Source organism: Juglans microcarpa x Juglans regia, chromosome 5D (genome assembly GCF_004785595.1).
Source record: "Juglans microcarpa x Juglans regia isolate MS1-56 chromosome 5D, Jm3101_v1.0, whole genome shotgun sequence".
Lineage (NCBI taxonomy): Eukaryota > Viridiplantae > Streptophyta > Magnoliopsida > Fagales > Juglandaceae > Juglans > Juglans microcarpa x Juglans regia.
This window is the reverse complement of record NC_054602.1, coordinates 34,339,388-34,363,097: the sequence shown is the minus strand read 5'-3', so window position 1 is coordinate 34,363,097 and position 23,710 is coordinate 34,339,388. Positions and strand designations below refer to the sequence as shown.

The following is a 23,710-nucleotide window of genomic DNA, read 5'->3' as shown; positions in this document are numbered from 1 at the left end:
AATTTCAAAGAGCTGTGATGGCTAAATTGGGTTTTGCATCCAAGTGGATTGATCTGATCTTAAACTATGTTACTACTTCTTCATTTTCTGTTCTGTTGAATGGTGTTCCTCAGCAAAGGTTTAAACCTCAAAGGGGATTGAGGCAAGCCTGTCCATTATCACCATACCTATTTATTCTCTGTGTTGAAGTACTCAGCTGTCAACTATGTGTTACAGAACAACAAAAACTTCTCACTGGTATTACAATTGCTAAGGGAAAGATCAAAATGAGTCATCTGTTTTTTGCAAATCATAGACTCCTATTTTGTCAAGCTAATATGCAGGAATTAGCCAATTTAAACAGATTCTTGGTGTCTATGAAGAAGCATCAGGACAACAACTTAATAGAGAGAAGACTTCTTTATTTTTTAGTAGAAATACTAAGCCAACAATCAAGCAGTACATTATGGAGTTGGCAAGATTAAAAGCTTCTTCTAACCTTAACAAATACTTAAGTCTTCCCTCTCTTATTGATAGATCTCGTTTGAGTGCTTTCAAAAGTATTATGGAGAGGGTGGGTAAGAGGCTTAATAATTGGAAAAATAAGTTTCTATCACAAGCTGGAAAAAGAAATTCTTATTAAAGCTGCATTACAAGCTATTCCAACTTATAGCATGAGTGTGTTCTTGCTGCCTAAATCTCATTGTAGACAATTACACTCTTTTTTTGTTATGTTATGGTGGGGTCACTAGGATAATCAGTCTAAGATCCATTGGAAACGTTGGGAGCTATTAAGTGTTGGAAAAACCTATGGAAGACTTGGTTTCAGAGACTTGCATGGCTTTAACATAGCTCTTCTAACCAAGCAAGCTTGGAGATTTCTTATGGACCCAGATTCCCTTCCAAGAAATATTTTTAAAGCAAAATATTTCCCACACACTATGCTCTTGCAGGCTGAGTTAGGTTCTAAAGCCCTCTTACATATAGAGAAGTATTTTCCAAACCATTCCTCTATTAAATGACAGTCTTATCTAGAGAGTGAGTGATGGTACTCAAATCAAAGTTTGGAAGAACAAGTGACTGCCAAGGGATTTTTCTTACAAAATCCAGTCTCATCTATCTGTGCTTCTTGAGAAAGTTGTGGTTGCTAACCTCATTGATCCTCATACTAGGTGGTGGAAGAAGTTCAAGCTACTTTTAATGAAGGACTTGAAAGAAATTCTTAAGATACCTGTTAGTATGATGCCTTCAGCTAACAAATTGATATGGAGGGGAATTGTTACTAGCTCATTTTTTGTAAGGAGTGCCTAACACTTGCATAAGCAAATATTAACATTGTCTATTGGTGAATCTTCTAAGCAAGGGCAGGATGGGAGTTTATGGAGAAAGATTTGGTCCTTGCAAACCACTAATGTTGTCAGGATGTTCTTATGGCGTCCATGCACTAATGCTTTACCTACTAGAGTCAATTTATACAAGAGACATGTGGCTACTAAGTCTGTATGCCCTATGTGTTTAGCTGAAGATGAGACCCCAAGCCATATTTTATGGACATGCCCCATAGCAGGGGATGTGTGGCTTTTGGGCTCATGAGCTCTCCAAAAAGCTGCTATCACAATAGTAGACTTTTTTAGTCTGTTTGAACATATGTATGATAAACTAATGCAACATGACTTGGTATTGTTTGCTATCTTGGCTCGATGTATATGGTTAATAAGCAATACTTTTATACATGAAGGTTGTTTTCAATCTCCTGCTTCTGTTTATCAACAAGTTATCAAGAGATTGAGAATTTTAAGGATGCAATGCACCATCGACCTGCGACTAGAAGTATTACAGAACTTGTTGCATTACATTGGGAAGTCCCTCCTCCTGATTGCATTAAGGTGAATTGGGATGTGGCTATCTGTACTAACCATAATAAAATTGGAGCTGGTGTGGTGTTGGTGATTCCTAGACTCTAACACAAGTGCATGGGTTGTGACAAGTAGAATAGGAAACAAAGAATATCGTTTCCGCAAGGAAGAGATTCAATTACTAATTTATAAAATTTCTTATATTATTTAGACAATCTCAACTTGATGTGACTGACTGCAAATTCTTAACCTGAAAAATCAAGTATGAAAGGTTCCTAGGGCTTGGATTTCATAAATTGAACTCCTTCAATGAGCTTAAACCTGGTTGCTTGCATTAATGTGCTAATTACAATGACCGAATTTCCTTTTCTTTTTTTTATGTGATATCCGTTTTCAAGGTATAACACCTATACCTATATTAATCCTATGTCTACTGTCGTGATCACAAAAATTAATATAAATTCATTATGCTCTGTGGAATTCTTGAATGTAGGTCAGAAGGTTGTGTATTTATTTCTAAACTACATTGCCAAGGTTTGATGAATTTACGAACTAATATTGAACTTCAACTTTCGTTACTTCATTCAACATCTTAAGCATGCAATTCATGGCCAGAAAATTGCAAGAATGAAAATCGAAATCATCCAATTGTAATTAACAAAGGGTAGTCAATACAACCATACTCAAATCATATCTAAAATTCAATGACTACATCCTAGCCCTAGAATAAGAAAACTAGCAAATCATAACTAATAAAAGAATCCAATTATTTCTCAAATATAAATTCGAATTCAACATTCTTAATACCAATTCAATAGCTAAAAAATAGAGAAAGAAAGAAAAAACTTTGTAATTGCAGAAATCGTGAGCTTCATTCTTCCTCTTCGAAATTATAGCTCCTTTAATCTTTCTTTTTTTTTTTTTTTTGGTTTCATTCATTCCTCTAGTTTTTAACGTCAACTTGCCTTTTTTTTTTTTTTTTCCAATTTCAGCATCTTATCTTCTACCAGTAATAACTGAAGGCCATCTAATCAATTCAAAACCAATTCTCCTTTCAAATTTTTTTTTTTAAAAAAAAAAAAAAATCCCCCATATCTGCTGCTAAAATCTGGAATGCTTGGCTGATTTTATTACTTGACTTCCAGCTAGAGTTAGAGCATCCAAACGACATATTTTGGAGTTGGGCCCTTCACAAAAGTTTTAGATCTCATTCTCAGATTTCCAGTGCAGCTAAGCTTGCTTTATTCTGACTTCTAGAACTCTAGATACAGGCTAAAAACCAAAACAAGGTCTAGGCTACAGTAAACTTCTGGATAGATTCGGACTTCTTCGTTTCTACTAAGTTTTGAACTTCAAAAAGGCAGAACTGGGTTTTGTACTCTCATAAAAGTTTTAGGTCTACGTCTTAGGTCTCCAAAGAGCCAAACAATACCTGAAACCAAGGTCTGTAACTCCAGTTAAAACTCAAAAACTAAAAAGTGTTATGTTTTGACTAGACCAGCCCAACTAGGATTTGCTTTCTATGCTTAACCCGAATTCTGCCTCTTTATATCAGCCCAATTTCAACTTAATTCAATAATTGAACACCTGTAAAATATTAAGAATTTTTAAGAATTAAATAAATGTAAAAGACACCTAAAATTATAGACAAAGAAGGTAAGAAACATATAAAACACTCTGAATCAAAACAATTAGGACTAAGAAAATGTGTGAAATAAATTTCCAAATCAAATACCCCCAAACTTGAATGTTTGTTTGTCCACAAGCAAAAAGAAAACCATAAAAATAAAGGACAATAACCATAGTTAGGCTCAACTCATCACACCCAAATGACCTATCATGCAAACATCAAATCTTTAACTTAGTACATAATTGCAAATAAAGGAAAACCAAGCATACTCACATTCTCTAGTTCAAATATCCATACATAATTCCAAACTCAATCATATTTATCATGCAACCAACATGATTGAATTATGTAACAACTCAACCTGCAATCACCCCTTCTCACTACTACAAACAAGATAGCAAAGTAGAGATATATATATTGTATTATTATTATTATTATTTATTCTTTGTCTTTAAGTTGTCACTCGCCTTTTGACGCGAATACAAGTATTTGTGATAGATGCACCCGGTTATTCAACAAGTCACACACTTAAAGTGCTTTTGCATACTCATATTTCAAGTTGTCGTTTGACATAAAAGTAAATATTGGTAACGAATACCTCTAGTTACTAAGCAACTCAAAAAATTAGAGTAGATAGAACTTCGTACACATTTATTTATTCAACTTTCTATTCATTATCACTTTATTTACTTAAACCTTGTTTAGGACTAGATCAAATGGGATAATTACAAGAAAAACATCGCACTCATCTTTTATGCATAGTCACACGACTAATACAACTTTGCAAGGAAAAGTGTACTTCAATAATCCTAAAGAAAACAAGTATGTTTAATCTTGCTTTATAAGATATCGCCTATCCTAAATAAAAAAATGCAATGCTTAACACAATAAAGAACCCAAAAGTGTAATGTTGATCCTAAATAAGTCTCATAAAAGTGCAAATGCAGGTTCATTTTTCTTAATTTTTCATATAAAAATCTGATTTGGAAGACATGGATATGATCACCAATTAACTTGCATGAATGTGAACAAACCAGAATTTCAAAGAAACAAAATTTTCTTTCTCAAACAAACATAGCCAGCACCAACATTCAGCATAATCAATTATCCACTCCCCAAACTTAACTTTCACATTGTCAAAGGAAAGAAAAATGGAAGACTAAAACTCCCCTTTTAGCAAGGCTGAATATAACAAATGTCCAATTGAATTGAACACAAACTAGCTTCTTGTTTGATTTTTCCGAACCTACACAACACAACCAAAAGAATGTGTGTCACAGCCTTCATTATTAAAAAAAAAAACTTAAATAAAAACAAAAACAAAAACAAAAGAAATGCTTGTTTATAGTCATTAACTTGACTTCTACACCATCAACCATAGGTAGGATTTTTCAAGAAGTAACTCATTTAGGAACTACATTACCAACAAGATAAGGCTTCAAATGCTGCCCTTTAACCTTGAATGCATCAGTGACCTCACTATGCATCTCAACAGCACCATATGGATACTTTTGTTACTGTGAATAGGCTAGATCACCTAGACCGAATCTTGCCTAGGAATAGCTTAAGGCTCTATTTGGATAGTGAAATAAGATAAGATAGTTTTCAATTAAAGTTGAATAAAATATTATTATAATATTATTTTTTAATAATATTATTGTTTTGAGATTTGAAAAAGTTGAATTGTTTATTATATTTTGTGTGAGAATTTGAAAAAGTTGTAATGATGAGATGAGATGAGATGAAATAATTTTACTATCTAAACGGGGCCTAAGTCTTGAGTTGAAGAGCAACACCTGGTGCCCAATTTTGAAGTTTTTAATCTAAAGATGCTTGCTATGCCAATGCTTGTTATTTTCCTTGTAAATCCGAGCATTTTCATAAGCATCCAACCTAAACTCCTCCAACTTACTCAACTATAACAATCCTGTAGCTTTCAAGTCCATGTCCAACTCCTTAATTGCCCAATAGGCCCTATATTCCAATTCAACTGGTAAGTGACAAGACTTTCCAAAGACAAGTCTGTAAGGAGACATACCCAAAGATGTCTTGAAAGCTGTCCTATAGGCCCAAAGTGCATCATCTAACTTATTCGCTCAATCATTCCTTGAATTGCTCACAATTTTCTCCAAAATTTGCTTCAATTCCCTATTTGCAAGTTCCACTTGCCCATTTATTTTGGGATGATAGGCAAGTGCCACCTTATGAGTAACCCCATATTTCTTCAACAAAGCCTCAAATGACCAATTACAAAAATAGGAGCCTTCATCACTAATAATGGCTCTTGGCACACCAAATCTTGAAAAAATATTTTTCTTCACAAATCTCATCACCACCCGAGAGTCATTAGTCTGAGTTGCAGCTTCAACCCATTTAGACACATAATCCACTCCTACAGGATGTACTGATTATTGAAGGAATAGGGAAATGGGCCCATGAAATCAATTCCCCACAAATCAAACAGTTCAACCTCCAGGATATTGGTCAAGGGCATCTTATTCTTTTTCAAAATGTTATCAACCCTCTGACATCTATCACACATGCTTGCATATTGTCTACCATCTTGATACATGGTCGACCAGTAAAAACCAGACTGCCATACCTTTGCAATTGTCTTGGACATACTAAAATGTTCACCACACTCCAAGGAATGGCAATGGTCAAGGATATCTTGCATCTCATCCTGGGGCACACATCTTCTAATCATCTCATATGTACAATGTTTATAAAGTAGCGATTTTTCCAAAAATAATGCTTCACATCCCACAAAAACTTTTTCTTTTGATGATAGCTCAAATAAAGGGGAACAATGCCACTCACCAAATAGTTCACCAATTCAACATACCAATGGATAACTGAAACACAACTGCTCATCTAGAAAGCTTTCATTAGTGGGCACCTCATCTACTCTTGATTGCCCCTCTAATCTAGACAAGTGATATGCCACCACATTCTCCATGCCTCTCTTGTCTTGAATCTCAAGATCAAATTCTTGAAGCAACAGCACCTGCCGAATCAAGCGTGGTTTGGCATCTTTCTTTTTCAGCAAATACTTGATTGTTGAATGGTCTATATATATAATCACCTTGGAACCTACAAGATAAGATCGAAATTTGTCAAAAGCAAACAAAACATCAAGCAATTCTGTTTCAGTAGTTGCATAATTCAATTGTGCATTATTTAAAACTCTACTAGTATAATATATAATATGCAACTTCCTGTCTTTTTTCTGGTCGAGAACAGCACGTAAAGTGAAATTATTAGTATCACACATTAGCTCAAAAGGCAAACTCCAATCTGGGGCTGCATAATTGGTGCTGACACCAACTCTTGCTTCAACCTATTAAAAGCATTCAAACAGTCCTCATTAAAATCAAACACAACATCCTTATTCAACAGATTACAAAGAGGTTTAGGAATTTTAGACAAATCTTTAATAAAACGCTGGTAAAATCCTGCATGACCAAGGAAACTTCTAACTCTCTTAACATTGGTAGGTGGTGGCAATTTTTCAATAATTTCTATTTTTGCTCGATCCACCTCAATACCTCTTGCTGAAATTTTTTTGGCCTAAAACAATACCTTCCTGCACCATAAAATGACATTTCACCCAATTCAAAACTAAATTGGTTTCCTCACATCGCTACAAAACTCGTGACAAGTTATCTAAACACTATCAAAAGAAGATTAAAAAACAGAAAAATCATCCATGAAAACCTCCATAATCTTTTCAACAAAATCATATAAAATAGCCATCATGCAATGTTAATGGAATGTAGCAGGTGCATTAGACAAATCAGAAGGCGTCTTGCAGAATGCAGATTACCATAAGGACAAGTGAATGTGGTCTTTTCTTGGTCTTCGGGGATATAGGAATCTGGTTATATCCTGAATAACCATCTAGAAAATAGTAATATACATACCCATCAAGTCTCTTAAGCACCTGATCAAGAAAGGGTAAAGGAAAATGATCCTTACGGATAACACTATTAAGTTTCATATAATCTATGCAGACTCTCCACCTAGTTGCTGTTCTAGTGGGAATTAATTCATTATTTTCATTATACGCTACAGTCATCCCACCCTTTTTAGGTACTACATGCATTGGACTAATCCATGAACTATCAGATATAGGATAAATAATCCTTGCATCTAACCATTTAAGAACTTCAGCCCTAACTACTTCTTTCACGTTAAGATTTAACCGTCTCTGATTTCCAACAACAAGTTTATGGTTATCCCCCATTAGAATTCTATGCATACACAATGAAGGGCTAATTCCTCTAAGGTCTGATATAATCCATCCTATAGTTTTTTTCTCAATCTCACAATACGAATCAATTTGTCAAGTTAATCATTAGACAAAGAAGTACTCACAATCACAGGCAAAGTACTATTCTCACATAAAAAGGCATACCTGAGATGTGAGGGTAATGGCTTTAACTCCAGAACTGGTGCTTGCACATTAGAAAGGGGAGGGAATGGCTTACCTTTGCCTAGATCCTCAAAATGAATACCTATCTGCTTCTGCTTAGGACATGTAGCCTCTAATGCACACGCTACTTCTGCAACCTCAAAATTATCATCTTTACTTGTCCTTGCACTCACTATACAGTTCTCGAGAGGTTCTTTAGTATTTTCAGCTCTCAAAATCTCTCTGGTCGACTCATCTACAACATCAACTTGAAAAATATGATCATTAAAAGAAGGATATTTAGCAACATCAAATAAATTAAATTGTACCTCTTCTTCACCAACTTTCAAAGTCAGCCTACCATTCTTAACATCTATGACAACTCCAGCTGTAGTTAGAAAAAGCAGCCTAAAATGATAAGGATCTCGGTGCCTTCTTCCATCTCCAACACAATAAAATCATCTGGAATGATAAACTTTTTTACCTTGATCACACATTCTTAAGAACACCCAAAGGATATTTCACCGATCAATCAGCTAGCTGTAGAGAGATGATAGTAGGCTTCAACTCCTTTAATTCAAGCTTCCTAGACACAAATAAAGGCATTAGTGAAACACTAGCACCTAAATCATACAAACCTTTAGAAAAATTAGCATCATCTATAGTACAAGGGATAGAAAAACTCCATGGATCTCTTAGCTTTGGTGGAAGCTTATTCTAGATAATGGCATTGCATTCCTTCGTCAAGGCAATGGTCTTGAAATTCTCCAATTTCCTCTTCTTAGACACAATCTCTTTTAGGAACTTTGTATAGGCAGGAATCTGTGCTAAGGCATCTACAAAAGGAATATTAATGTGAAGCTGCCTAAACACTTTCAAAAATTTCTCAGACTGTTGATCAATTTTATTCTACTTAAGCCTTTGAGGAAAATGAATAGGAGGGACATAAGGTTCGACTGGTGGTAGTGGGGATGGTGTCTTGGCTAGGTCCTCAACTTCTTCACCGACCTTCTTGCTCACCTCTTCATGTTTTACTTCATCACCAACTACAGTCTCACCACTTACCTGACCAAGTTGCTTACCACTTCTCAAGGTGACTACCTTGCAATGCTCCTTCGGATTGACCTTTGTCTTACTAGGAAAATTGTCCTGTCCACGAGATTGATGGAATTGGCTAACTGCCCCAATTGCATCTCCACATTTTTGTTGGAACTCGCCAATTGATCAAACTTTGCTTCTAGTCTCTCAAATCTCTCTGAACTGACATTGGTTAACTTCTCAATAGCTATCTCCCAAGGCTACTTACTTTTTGGTTGGAATGGTCTTGGTTGGAATCCAGGAAGATCGAAAGGTCTAGAATTACTACCTTGGTTACCTTGATCTTTCCATGAAAAGTTAGGATAATTCCTCCAGCCTGAGTTGTATGTGTTGGAATAAGGGTTCTTCTGCTGCTGCTACCTGTTAAATTAGACACAAATTGGGCTTGCTCTACCTGCATACAATCAGAACTCATGTAAGCTCCTCCACAACAATCACAACTCAATACAAAACTAGAAAAAGAATTCACATTACCTAGCTTATCGAACATTTTTACCAAAGAATCAACATTGGCATTCAACATGTTTATGCCATCTACATCATACATACTTGGAACTTTCTTAGGCATACCTACTTCATTAGACCACTGATAATTGTTAGAGGTAATTTCTTTTAACAACTCATAAGCCTCTTATGTTGACTTACTCATTAAATTACCTCATGCAGCTGCATCTATGGTAATCCTGACTAATGTGTTAATCTATTATAGAAAGTCTGTACAATCAGCCAATTAGGAAGACCATGATGTGGACACTTCCTCTACAATTCTTTAAATCTCTTTAAGGTTTCATACAAAGATTCACCATCAAACTAAACAAAACTGGTAATATCATTTCTAAGTTTGGCAGTCTTACATGGGGAAAATACTTACTTAGAAAATCTTGTGACAAAGCATTCCAGGTGGTGAAAGAGTTAAGCGCTTTGGAACTCAACCAGGTCTTGGCTTTATCCTTTATAGAAAATGGAAAAAGTCAGAACCGAATAGCATCATCACTAACTCCATTCATCTTAATTGTATCACAAATTTCCAAGAAATTGGCAAGGTGTGCATGTGGATCCTCAGTAGGTCCTCCACCAAACTGCTCTTGCTGCAAAATCTGGATGAGAACAGGCTTAATCTCAAAGTTTTTAGCATTAACGATAGGTCTCACAATGCTGGGATGAGCACCATTGACATTCGGCACGGCATAGTCACGCAACACCCTTTGATTCTGGTTATCTGCCATGGCTACTGCTTGTTCTTGCTCTAGCTCCAATCTTTGTTTTCTCCTTAATGTACGTAGGGTTCTCTCAATTTCTAGAGATAAAAAAAAAAAAAAAAAAAAAAAAAAAAAAAAAAAAAAAACTCAATTAGCTCACAGTTACATGGCATACATTAAATACAAAATACATAAATTGACAAACAAAAGCACAAATCAGCCTAAAAAACCCTAGAAAAAAATGAAATTTGGCCTTGAGATGGTGGGGTCCATCTAAATGAATAACAAAACAGAACAATATAATCTAAATTAATACATAAATTTATTTGTATTAATATTGAAAACAATCCTTCCTGACAATAGCTCCAAAAACTTGGTGGTCCTTACACTCTACCACAAGTGCATGGATCGTGACAAGTAGAACTGGGCACAAAGAATATTGTTTCCACAAGGAGGAGATTCAAGTACCAATTTATAAAATTTCCTATATTATTTAGACAATCCCAAATTGATGTGACTGACTGCAAATTCTTAACCTAAAAAATCAAATATGAAAGTTCATAGGGCTTGAATTTCATCCACTGAATTCCTTCAATGAGTTTAAACCTAGTTGCTTGCATTATTGTTTTGCTAATACAATGACCGAATTTCCTTTTTTTTTTTTTATGTGATATCCTCTTTCAAGGTATAACACATATACCTATATTAATCATATGTTTACTATCATGATCACAAAAATTAATATAAATTCATTATGGTCTGTGGAATTCTTGAATGTAGGTCACAAAGGTGTGTATTTATTTCTAAACTATACTGCCAAGGTTTGATGAATTCACGAACTAATATTGAACTTCAACTTTCGTTACTTCATTCAACATCTTAAGTAGCAATTCATGACCAGTAAATTGCAAGAATGAAAACCGAAATCATTCAATTGCAATTAACAAAAGGTATTCAATACAACCATACTCAAATCATATACAAAGTTCAATGACTACATACAAAACACTTTGAATCAAAACAATTAGGACTAAGAAAATGTGTGAAATAAATTCCCACATTAGGTGCTAAGAGATTGTTTTGGTTTAGTTCTTGCAAGTTTGATGAAGCCTATGTTTTGTTGTGTTAATCCTTCAATTGCTGAAGACATGGGCTTAATCACTGTTATTTTATTCTGTCAAGATCTTGGCCTAGATTACTTCATTTTTTAAGGTAGTTTTAGTCAGGTGGTCCAAGCAGCTTCATCGTTGGAGGCCAGGTCAGGGAAGCTTAACTTCTTTTGTTGACATAAGAACTCTTCTTAGTAATCCTACTTAGAAAATTCAGCATGAGAGGAGGGAGTTAAATGGTGTTGCTCAACAACTAGCAAGGAAAGTTGTGCTGTTAGACAATGAATTAATAGATATAGATTGTGTGCCTGTTTGTATTCAATATATTGTAATGGCTGATGGACAACATTGTTATTAATATCAAGATTGCATTTTCTGATTAAAAAGAAAATCAAATTGCATTTTTTAAGAAATAGGAGGAGGGTTATCTTATAATAATTTGAAAGTTATTATTTACACCTACGTTTAAAAAAAAAATTGTTATATCTTCGCAAGGACTTTCGGGTTTTTTTTTTTTTTTTTTAAGTCTTATATGGTAGGACTTTCGATTGATTTATCTAAGGTCAAACCAACAAAATCCTTAGGTTTTGCCAGTAATACAAATAAAGTAAATTGACAGGTCGACTTCAATTTAAAGAAAAAGCATTAAGCTATTTTTTGGATTTGAAACTTACATCAATTTATCTATCTTATTATTGTAATTTTCTCAAATTCTCACACAAAATATAATAAACAATTCAACATTTTCAAATTTCAAAACAATAATAATATTAAAGATAATATTTTAACAATATTTTATTTAATTAATCTAAAACCATCTTAACCCATCTCTAAATTTAACCATCTCAACAAATTGACCGGGTACATTTGTTTATCAGAATCTCACTCCCTTGCATAAACTGTTTTCTTTTCTTTTCTTTCTTTCTATCTTCTTTTTAAAAAAAAATAATTTCAGGGATTTTCATATGAAATTTGCAGAAGCTTCCTATTCCATGGACCTAAGTTAGAATTTGTGGACTAATCGTTAATTGGCTTCCTCAAAACCAAAGGGTAATTCGATCACTCTAGAGTCCAGAAAATACATCCCAAATATATAGTCAAACCGTTTTATAAAGGGTGGTGCTAACGGACCGCTCAGCACTTACCGCTAACGTATATCTAGCATAAATTTATAGTTTATTTTTTTAGAATAATTCTTAATATTTTTAACAAAAAATTAAAATACATATATAATTTCACTAATAATCACTTCTTTAATTATTAAATAAAATAAATTAATTAAAAAAATTAAATATTCAAGTGGTAACTTTGAGCGGTAACATGATTGAAAGGACTAAATAGTATTTTTTCTTTTATAAAATGAATTTTGCTAAATAGTCATTTTTGCTTACTCTTTATGATGTGGTTGGCTGCATTAATTTTTTTTTAATACATAGTCAATCATATCAGTAAAGTACGCAAAGATGTCTATACATAGCCAATCATATCAGAAGTGGAAGAAGATACTGTGCTGAGTGACATAATATTAGTGGAAGCGGCAAAGGAAGATTTTTTTTTAATACATAGTCAATCATATCAGTAAAGTACGCAAAGATGTCTATACATAGCCAATCATATCAGAAGTGGAAGAAGATACTGTGCTGAGTGACATAATATTAGTGGAAGCGGCAAAGGAAGCGTGGACGTCTGAGTACCTGAAGAAGATGGAATAAAATTATAAATATCAGAAAAGCTCGAATTTGGGGGCATAAGATGTAACGCCGGCCACACCACGCAGTTGGAAAGTTTGGTCAACAACAGCCCTTACTCCCTGCAATTGCATGTGATATTAATGGACGATCGAGTCCAGAAACATAATTTTATGCACATAATTAAACTTTAGCAGACAGAAACATACCAATACTTTTTCCTTCTCTTCATCTCTCTCACTCTCTCTCTCTTTTCCCATCTCTTTCTGTTTGGATTCCCAAATTGATTTGTCATGAAAACTCAAGATGTCGATGATCAACAGCTAGCCAGGCATCATTTTATATATGCTAAAATGTGAAAAGGTTATGTCTTCCATTCTTTAAATCTTAAAAATATGTCCATGATCGTTGTTATTTACGAAAAATATGGTCTTAAAAACTGGCAGCTGGTCAATGAATATTAGATCAAGCGCAGACCCTGATCGATTTGATCTCATTTTGTCTCAAGCTGCCAACTCCCATTTGATCTTTTTTCTACATGATATGTTCTTTACCTTTATTCTCAAACTAAATAGAAATGACAAAAACTTCATCCGGCTAGCTAGTTAGCTAGCTTCCCAAACACAGAAGGCATGGTACATTAGATCGAAGAGGAAAAAGCATGAATGGGCATGTAAAAGGATGAAGTACCAGTACTACTACTGCTTACCACATGAACATTCTCTCGTTGATCTCTTTGGTAAAGACTGCTAGCTTGCTGCTGCACCTGCAGAAGGCCAGGACGGATAGAGAGAGAGAGAGAGAGAGAGCAAGAAGAACCGGTGAAACTCAGGATGGATAGCGCTACAGAACAGAAGAATCAAAAGCCAGTGCTATTACTCCATGGCGCTATCCCTCCTGAGCTTAATAGATTCTTCCATACTTTTTTGTTTTCTTTTTACATCAACGGGAAGCAGTAGCTTTCGGTGACATTGGTTGTGAGCGGGGTGGGGGAAGGGTTTGAGGAGAGCAGTGGTACTTATAGCAGCGAGCAGAGAATTAGGGGAAACTTGGCAATATGCAGAGAGAAACGTCGAGTCTCGATCCCTGCAGGCTGCAGCCATGGAAAGGTTTGACAAAGGTTCGGTGAGATGAAATTATTAAAATTTGAATAAAATATTATTTTTTAATATTATTATTATTTTAAAATTTGAAAAGTAAAATTATTTATTTTATTTTATATAAAAATTTAAAAAAATTATAATGATGAAATAAAATAAAATGAGACGAGACACTTTAACTGACTAAGGTTTTGTTTGATACATAAACTTATCTCAATTTATCATTATAATTTTTTTAAATTTTAACAAAAAATATAATAAACAATTTAATTTTTTTAAATTTTAAAATAATAATAATATTAAAAAAGATTATTTTAATATTATTTTATCATCTCAACTCAATTCAATTCAATATCTGAACAATGATGTATTTTTTTTTTTTTTTTTTTACATTGTGAGTTATGACTGTGTAAGCGCGAGTTGTGTGCGCGGCAGTGCGGGGTGGGTGGGTGCGTTTTAACGTGCATTTCTGTGCAGCCCTGTGCATCTTTTTAATGCCCTTGCCGACTACGTTGTCTTCCCTATCCACCTCTTCAAATACCGTATATATATACACCATATATGCCAATGAACATGGTATACAAGTGTTTTTGCTAGCAAATGACCCAAGTAGTTTCCAATATTACAATTATGTCCTAACATTGTCAATATTCATCGTTAAATTATATATTCAATATATGACTCACACGTGAGAAAAAGTATAAAACTATAGATTAAAAAAGTAATTTACTTCGTTCTATACTATTAATAATTGGATTTTATTAATTTTTTTTTTTTTTTTTTATATTTCTATGCGATGGTGTAAGAAAACTCTCCCATTCTTTTGCTTAATTATTACTCCTTTTCTCATAATCTTAGGACTAATGATTACTATAGTACATATGGTAATTTATATATAATGTAATTTAACTGATTATATCTTCAAAAGATAAGACCATTATAAGGTCATTTATATTTTATATGATCACTATCTTTCTTTTAAGATTGAAATTTTATTTTGTATCCATAAACTTACACTCAAACTATCAAAACCATCAATGCGCACCTCAAACTACAACATTTGTTTTACAAATTACAGTCAAAACTTTACCTAAATTCTTCAATTTAAAGCTCAAACTCGCGTATTTTTCTCAATGTGCATATATCCCACATTTCTTAAAACGTCATTGCTGAAAATTTCAAAATAATAAAATTAACAAAAACCATAGGAGGTATTAATTACTTCATTAATATAAATATTAAACTTTACCCAATCTTGTATAATTGCTATGATGCTTGAAAAATAGGTGAAAAAAAGAAAATGTTGGGTGGGTTGTACGTGCAATATTAAAATGAACAAAATAGTACGTTGCAAAAACTTCACATGCCTCAAAATTTTATCTAATGTTGGGCTGGTTTGGATAGTGAGATGAGATGAGATGAGATGGTTTTAAATGAATTAAATAAAATATTATTATAATATTATTTTTTAATATTATTATTATTTTAAGATTTAAAAAAGTTGAATTATTTATTATATTTTATATGAGAATTTGAACAAATTATAATGATGAGATGAAAAGAAATGAGATAGATTGAGAATATTTCTATATCTAAACGGACCTAAATCTTGATATGCTGAACATAGTAATCTCCATCGACACAACTTTATGACGTGGGTCTTGTGAATGCCCAATTATAACTTTCATAAGAGGAAAAAAAAAAAACATTTTCCCCGCTATTGTTTGCTGTCGGCCGAGAAGAAGTATCTTTTTTATAGCATGATGAAATTCATCCAATGGAAGTAGGATTCTGTAATTTACCATCATGATTATTAAACCGAAACCATAATTAGCCATGGTCAATAATTTATGGATAGACAGATTTTTCCCTAAATTTTAGTTAAAAATTATCTTTTTATATTTTTTTTTCTAAATTTTACTAATTCTTCCAAAGCTCCTACATCACACTCTATTTTTTTTTTTTCTATTCTACTGATTTCTTTCTACATCTTTAACTACTATTTTTTGTATCTCGAAAGAAGATCTGAAAAAAAGATTTCAACTTTTTTTTTTCACATTTTCATAGTTATTTAATTATTTGTTGTGCCCATCTTTTCGGTTTTTCATATGTAACATTTTTTTAAAAACTATTTATCTCTCTAAACAATAATATTTTTAAAATCAATACTTTCGTAATAATAATATTTTAAAAAATCATATTTTAAAATGTTTTCATTTAAAAAAAACTAAATCATCTCAATAGTGACATTTTTTCAAATTTCAACTCTAATAAATATGAGCATGAGAAAATATACAGATGATTAGAAGAATAATTTGCTTTATTGATTAGAATAAAATATTTATAAAAAAATAATTTAGAGATAAATAATAACTCTCTCTATTTAATGAGTTACTATTCAAATCCCAAAATTTTTCCAAATAAACAGCCGGAGAAGATTTTTGTCAAAAAGTTGAGAATTTGTACTAAAATTTAAGGTAAGAAATGCTACGGAGGATCGGATGTGGATGCTCTCATAGCTATATAAACTGTGACACATTTCTAATGCAGTGTTTAAAAAAAATAGATAAATTTTTTGGAGGTTGTTTCTTGTAATTAGCTCTCGTTTATTTTCACAATCATTTTTATCTTATTTAATTATTATAATTTTTTTCAATCTTCACATAAAATAAAATAAATAATTCAATTTTTTAAATTTTAAAATAAAAATAATATTAAAAAATATATTTTAATAATATTTTATTTAATTTTTATCTTCATCTTCATCTTCATCTCATCTATAAAAATAAATTAGGCTTAAAGTCAAGCTCTCGGTGCCTGAATCCTAAAAATAAAAAATAAAATAAAAAAAATGAGTCAAGTTGTTGGTTTTGATGCCCCATAGCTTAGCTACAGCCTACATTTAAGACTCCAACAAATTCCATTGATGAATATTTCTTTCAGCATTAAGATGAGTTAATATATATTCATTCCATTATATTCGAAAGTGTTTTTATTAATTAATAGTTTTTTATTTTAAATTTTGTCATTTTGAATAATACATGCGAATGCGATATCTTTTAAATAATTATATATATAAATTATTTAAGTAGATAATCATATAAAAATATAATCCATCAATAAATGTGATTCAAGTTCTACATTTTTTAGTAAAAATTATTCATAATAAAAAGTAATGAATGGTTAAAGGAATTCATAAAATAAATCATCTATGATGAATGAAAATGTCAAAAAAAAAAATCGAAAGAGATTCTTAAATTAACATTTACTCAAACTATTTTATTATTATTTATAAATTATTTTATTATATTTACAGATTTTTCATATCTTGCACACAAACAATACTTGATGTATCCAAAGATTCCAAACCGTTGTGAAGAAAGGGGGAAGGCCGAAGCTCTCCACCGATGGAAGGGATGCCTCGGAAATTGCACAGACGCAAAAATTATAATTAATAAATGATAATTCGTATCAATTGTCTCTTAAATTAAAATTATTAAATCATAAGTAATATATTTATTCAAGTTATTATTTATTTAAAATGAATAAATTCTAATATTATTATCGTGTACTTTAAAAACTTATGAAAAATAATAAGCTTCCAAGTATAATAATTATAAGCTACCTAATTATCACTTATATTTTGAACATAAAAAACAAAAAAACAAAAATAAAAACAAAATATAAGAAGTGGGTAATTTGGGAATAAAGTATAATTATAGGAAGATATTAACCTTGAAACATTGTTATGTTAGAGCACTTCCGATGGATGTTTTATAATACATTTTTTTTTTTAAATATAAAGAAATTTGCTCAAAAATGACCTACAATGGATATTATATTTCATCTTTATTTTTCATTTGCTACAGTGATCCTACTACATCTAGAGAGAACTGTTTATCTATGTAAAATATTTTTAATTCATTTCTCTTTTCTCGTCTGATTTTTCTCATTTCTTCAATATCTTTTATCTTCATTTCAGACTCCTTTTCTCTCTTTCTCATGCTTTCTTCCGTCAACGACTCTGGATTTCTCTCAAATAACACCCTTAGGCACCAAGTTTTGCTCAAATAATGATTTTTAGCTTCAGGGATCTTTTCGAATAAGAGCATTAGCATTGGTCTATGCATATGCATATGCAAAATTACCTCTTTTGTATATCCACTTTGCCATTCAAATAAAATTCTCACATTTGCTTATGCATATTTGAGACAAAATAATAATAAAATTATTTTATTATTATTAATTTTTTGCTAAAATTAATTTTTTTATATATATTTTGTAATTAGCATCCACTACATATATTTGACATTAATAATACAAATGTAATAATAAAAAATATAATTTTTTTATATATTATATTAAAAATATAATAAAATGAATATATATATAATATATCATAATAATAAAATGAATGTGCAAGTGAAGATTTGTTGTGTTGTTGAAGGAGTGAGAAAATGAAAGGATTATGAGAGAGAGTGGGAGGAGAGAGAAATAATGATTAAAATATAATTTGTAGGGTGAATAGTAGTTATCTAAATTTAGATAAGCACTGTTCATAGATAGCTAAATATTTGGATATGTATAAGTCAATGTGAAATATTTTAGGGCTATATTATGCAAATATGACTTTGCATATGCATATGCATAGACCAATGCTAATGCTATTCTAAATCATCAAGTGAACTATTTTTCGCATGTAGACAAAATATCTTCTTTTTATTTTTTAAATTAATTTATATTTTGATTTAATTCATAAATTTGGATTAATTTAAAATAGAACATAATTATATGCTATTGTATATGAAGAGATATTGCAAATATCAAAATATATGAAGATAACATTAGTAATTAGAGAAAATATTTGAAATGAATAAAATAAATAATAGTTTAGATCTTCAACTCCTCTCAACTCATCATATAATTTTTTCAAATTCTAATATAAAATATAATAAATAATTTAACTTTTTTAAATTTTAAAATAATAATAATATTAAAAAATATTATTTTAATAATATTTTATTATATCACTTAACTCAACTCAATTTTCTTTAACATTCAAACACATTTGCTTAACGTGAAAAGTACGCCCACATTTAATGGGAGTATTTTGGTAAAAGTCAAATCAATGCCATGATAGTCTTGGAGCCGACAAATTAATGACGAGACCTTGCCTAGTGCTACGTGACGCACTAAGAGCACTCTCATTGTATTATGAAAATATAAATTTAATTAAGTGTTTGATTAATAAATTTAATCAGTAGAATGGTAAAATATAATAATTTAATTTTTTTTTTAAAATAAATTAATATTATTTTATTATTATATAAAAAATATATAGATAATCTAATGTAAAACTTGAATTTGGATTTAGCTATTCGAGAGTGTTCTAATGGTCATAGGCATTTGCCAGGGAGGAGGGGCCCTGTTCCTGTCCGTAGGATCGAGGGGGGATGAACATCCGACGGCCAGAAGAGCTTTTTAGAGATGGTGGCCGTGGAGTTCAAGTTGGGGATTGATGACAATTGACATGGAGCGCCGATAGGCAATTTTAGGAATTTGGCCTTGGAAGATGGAGTTCAAAAACGCTACGATTCACGTGTTTGACTCTTCCTCAAAGCTGTAAAACTATAATTTTATGTTGGTTGTGATTGGACCAACGATTTGAAAAAACGTTTAATAGGGTTTGAATTTGCAGGGATCAATGTCTGGTGTTTGTAGTTGTACAGTGAGGTTGGTATGGTAATAAATTGATAATGGTTGCAATAACAATAGTTTTGGTATTAAATATTAAGATTGTCCATGCCGGTACAGTAACAAACTTATTATTTAAAAAAAAAAAAGATTTAGAGTTAATATTAAAATATTAAATATTGAAATCACATACGTCTCGTTTAGTTATGAGAAATCTGTAAATAATAATAAAATAATTTACGAATAATAATGAAATGATTTGATTTAAAATTTTAATATAACTTTAAAAAATAAAAGAGAAAAAAGTGAATAGAAATTATAAAACTAAAAGATGATTAGAATATAATTTTTTTTATATTTGGAATTTAAAAAAATTTAATTATTTTTTATGTTTTATTTAGAATTTTAAAAAAATTATAATGATTAGGTAATAATTAGATAAAAATTTTTAAATTTTTATATTTAAATTATGTTTAGATGTTAAGATGCGATGAAAAAATTTTAAAATTTTGTGAAATAAAACCTGACTTTAGAGTCACGCGTGAAAAAATTAAAATTTTTAAAAATAACTATGGCTGTGGTCATTGGTAGGACCTAGGCAATTGCATCGAATATTGCTTAAGTCGTAATCCATCATTGGCGTTGACGTGGCGTAAGTAACAGCACATTGTCATTGATTTACTAATAGAAAAATTAGTAAATTAACTGGAGTTGAAAGCACGTGTATTGAAAAGTTAAAAATTAATTAATATTTAACCCTAGAGTTCAACCTGAATTGTATTATTAAACTATGTCAAGTTCAAAATTTCACAAGATACTTGAGATAAATTACTTGATTTCATTTAGATCACTTGAAAAGACGTGATTTAAGTCAAATTTCGCATCCTTGAATCCTTCATCACATATTGACAGTTGTTTTCCTCAACTTTATTCATGGGCATATCCATTTCCTAAATGAGTTTATCTTCAAACGAGTGCTTCCGTTTTTATGTGTTTTACGCCCTCAAATTATCTTTCGACGCGTAAGCGGTTTACAATAGTAAATTATATCTGCATTTTGCTTGGTTATCAAGATGATATCTCATCTCATTTTATATAATCATTATAATTTTTTTAAATTTATACATAAAATATAATAAATAATTTAATTTTTTTAAATCTTAAAATAAAAATAATATTAAAAAATTATATTCTAATAATATTTTATTTAACTTTTAACTTTTATCTCATTTAATCTCATCTCATATATATATCCAAATGAGATCTAATTGAGCCTTCAACAGAACCCTCTAGCTCCCCGACAGAACCCTTCTCTCCCTTTCTCCTCCTCCTTACTCCCTCTCTTCTCCCTTCTCTCCTCCCCCGCTCCCTGACAAAATCCTCTCCCTTTATCCCTAATTGAGCCTTCGATGGAACCCTAATCTTAAGAGCTCACTTAGTACATGAGATCTATCGTTCGGTTTTGAGGAGATTGACTAAAGGAGATCACGAGTTCTATCCTTAAGTTTCGAGGAGGGAGATCTATAGTGGCCTTTGAGAGAGAGAGAGAGAGAGAGAGAGAGAGAGAGAGAGGAGGGGGGGGGGGGTAGGTGGAGAGTGAAGTGAGACTTGCATGAATTTTTTTTCTACACCCAATTTTATTGTAAACTTCCTAAGAAATACACGTGTTAGGCTAATATTGGATGGTGTAAAAATGGGTATCTCACCGAGTCCAGTCCTTAACCGCTCTCTTCCTAAATTCCTCATGCTTAGTGTGCTTAAGGTCTGGTTTGGATAGGAAATGCCTCTTATTTTATTTTATCTTAATATTTAAAAATTATAAATATAAATATTTTTTAATTTTAAATTTTTAAATTTTTATCTAATCATTACTTAATCATTACAACTTTTATAAACTTCTAAACAAAACACAAAAGATAATTTAACTTTTTTAAATTCTAAAATAAAAATTATATTAAAAAATTATATTCTAAAAATTTCTTAACTTCATAATATTTTTCTTCAACATTTTATCTCTCATTTCTCAAAACTTCATAAAACATCTCAACTCAAAATATTTTACTATTATTCATAAATTATTTTATTATTATTTATAAATCATCTAATTTAATCTTACTATTCAAATAACACTTAAAATGATAAGGTGGCAATAATTCTTTAGGAAAACAATTAATGCTACTTGTTTGAAGTATCCACTAAAATGAAAATGAGATTCACCGGTGGGTGAAAGGAGAGGAAAGTAACAGTGAAGAAATAGAAAGACTATCTCTTTTTTTTTTTTTAATTGAATAAGCTTCATTGAAATAGACAATTTGTTGTACGACCTCTCGGCAAGATTCCCACCAAATTGAAATGTCATCTACATACCAAGCATCTCTAGCTAACCTATGAGCTACTTCATTCCCCATAAGTCCAACGTGTTAAATGGTGCAAGATCTGAATCTAGCCATGAGCAATTTGGTTTCCTTTATGATATTCCCCAGCAGAGACCATTGACCACTACTCTTACTAGCAGCCTATTAATAAAAAAATCTTCACAATCTCCTAATATTCTACACTTTATATATTTTTTTAATTTTTTTCTTTTATTAAATATTTATTATATGAATAATGAATAAAAAATTTGAAATAATTTAAAAGAAATAAAGTCAAAAAAAATTTAAAAAAAAATTTAAAAATTTAAAAATTTAAAAAATAGTAGAGTGTGGAATGTGGTGGAGATTGTGTAGCAAAACTCGCCTATTAATTATGCCCACCCCTGCCCTGTGTTGGTCTTGGAAGATAGCCCCGTCAACATTAAAGGTACGTTTGGTTACTAAACCCATCTCAACTCATCATTACAATTTTTTTAAATTTCAACACAAAAATTAATGTGTGTTTAAAAAAAAATTAAAAAATTAAAAAATTAAAAAAATAGTAAAGTGTGGAATGTGGTGGAGGTTGTGTAGCAAAACTCGCCTATTAATTATGCCCACCCCTGCCCTGTGTTGGTCTTGGAAGATAACCCCGTCAACATTAAGGGTACGTTTGGTTACTAAACTCATCTCAACTCATCATTATAATTTTTTTAAATTTCAACACAAAATATAACAAATAATTTAATTTTTTCAAATTTCAAAATAATAATAATATTAAAAAATAATATTCTAATAATATTTCATCATCCCTACTTAACTCAGTTCAACATCCAAATACAGCCTAAGTGTCAGCACTCCTGTCGATGGCTTTTCCCTTCCAATCGGAGATTTTGCTTTCTTCTCTGGCTTTGTCTTTCATTTTCTGATGTAGCTTAAGCAGTGAGATGGCATGCTCCAGTGCCTATTTTGGAGATGAGATCTTCCATATTGCCTTCTACACCCCCTTTTGTCTACTTGCAATTGAGCTTTCCCCTTCATTTATTTTCTGACCCCTTTCTTTGAAGAACCTATAGGCACTCCTTACACTGTATTTGCCATCTTTTGCTGCTACCCATACTAGTTTGTCTGCATGTTCTCCTGTGCCAAGCCCAATCTTCAAGATCTTTGCTGCTACCTGTGGTTGAAATAACCTTCTAATTTTTTCCAAATCCCACCACTTGGTAGTCTGGTCAATGAGATATGTAATTGTGGCATCCATATGGGAATGTTCAGACTCTCTTAAGTTGTAGCTCGACGGCTTGAAACCTAGTATCTAGTTATCAGACCATGTATTAATTGATCTCCCATTGTCCACCCTCCAGATACATCCTTGTTTCAGCTTATTTTTGGCCTCCCATATTCCTCTCTATGCATAGGAAGGGTGTTGTCCTAAGCCTGCATCTAGGAATTGGCCACGAGGAAAATATCTAGCTCTGTAGACTTTATGCAGTAGGGATGATTCCTCTTGCAGAATTAGCCACCCTTGCTTTGCTAGAAGAGCCATATTGAAGGTTTTCATATCCTTAAAGCCCATCCCTCCTTCTGAC

The 23,710-nt window shown here is 31.6% G+C and overlaps 1 non-coding gene across 1 annotated transcript; it reads left to right on the top strand.

Annotated features, from left to right (window-relative positions):
- The first annotated feature begins 9,713 nt into the window (after positions 1 to 9,713).
- LOC121266636 lies at positions 9,714 to 9,820 on the top strand. Its single transcript, XR_005940858.1, has one exon. It is a non-coding gene; the product is annotated as a small nucleolar RNA R71 (small nucleolar RNA).
- Positions 9,821 to 23,710: the final 13,890 nt, after the last annotated feature.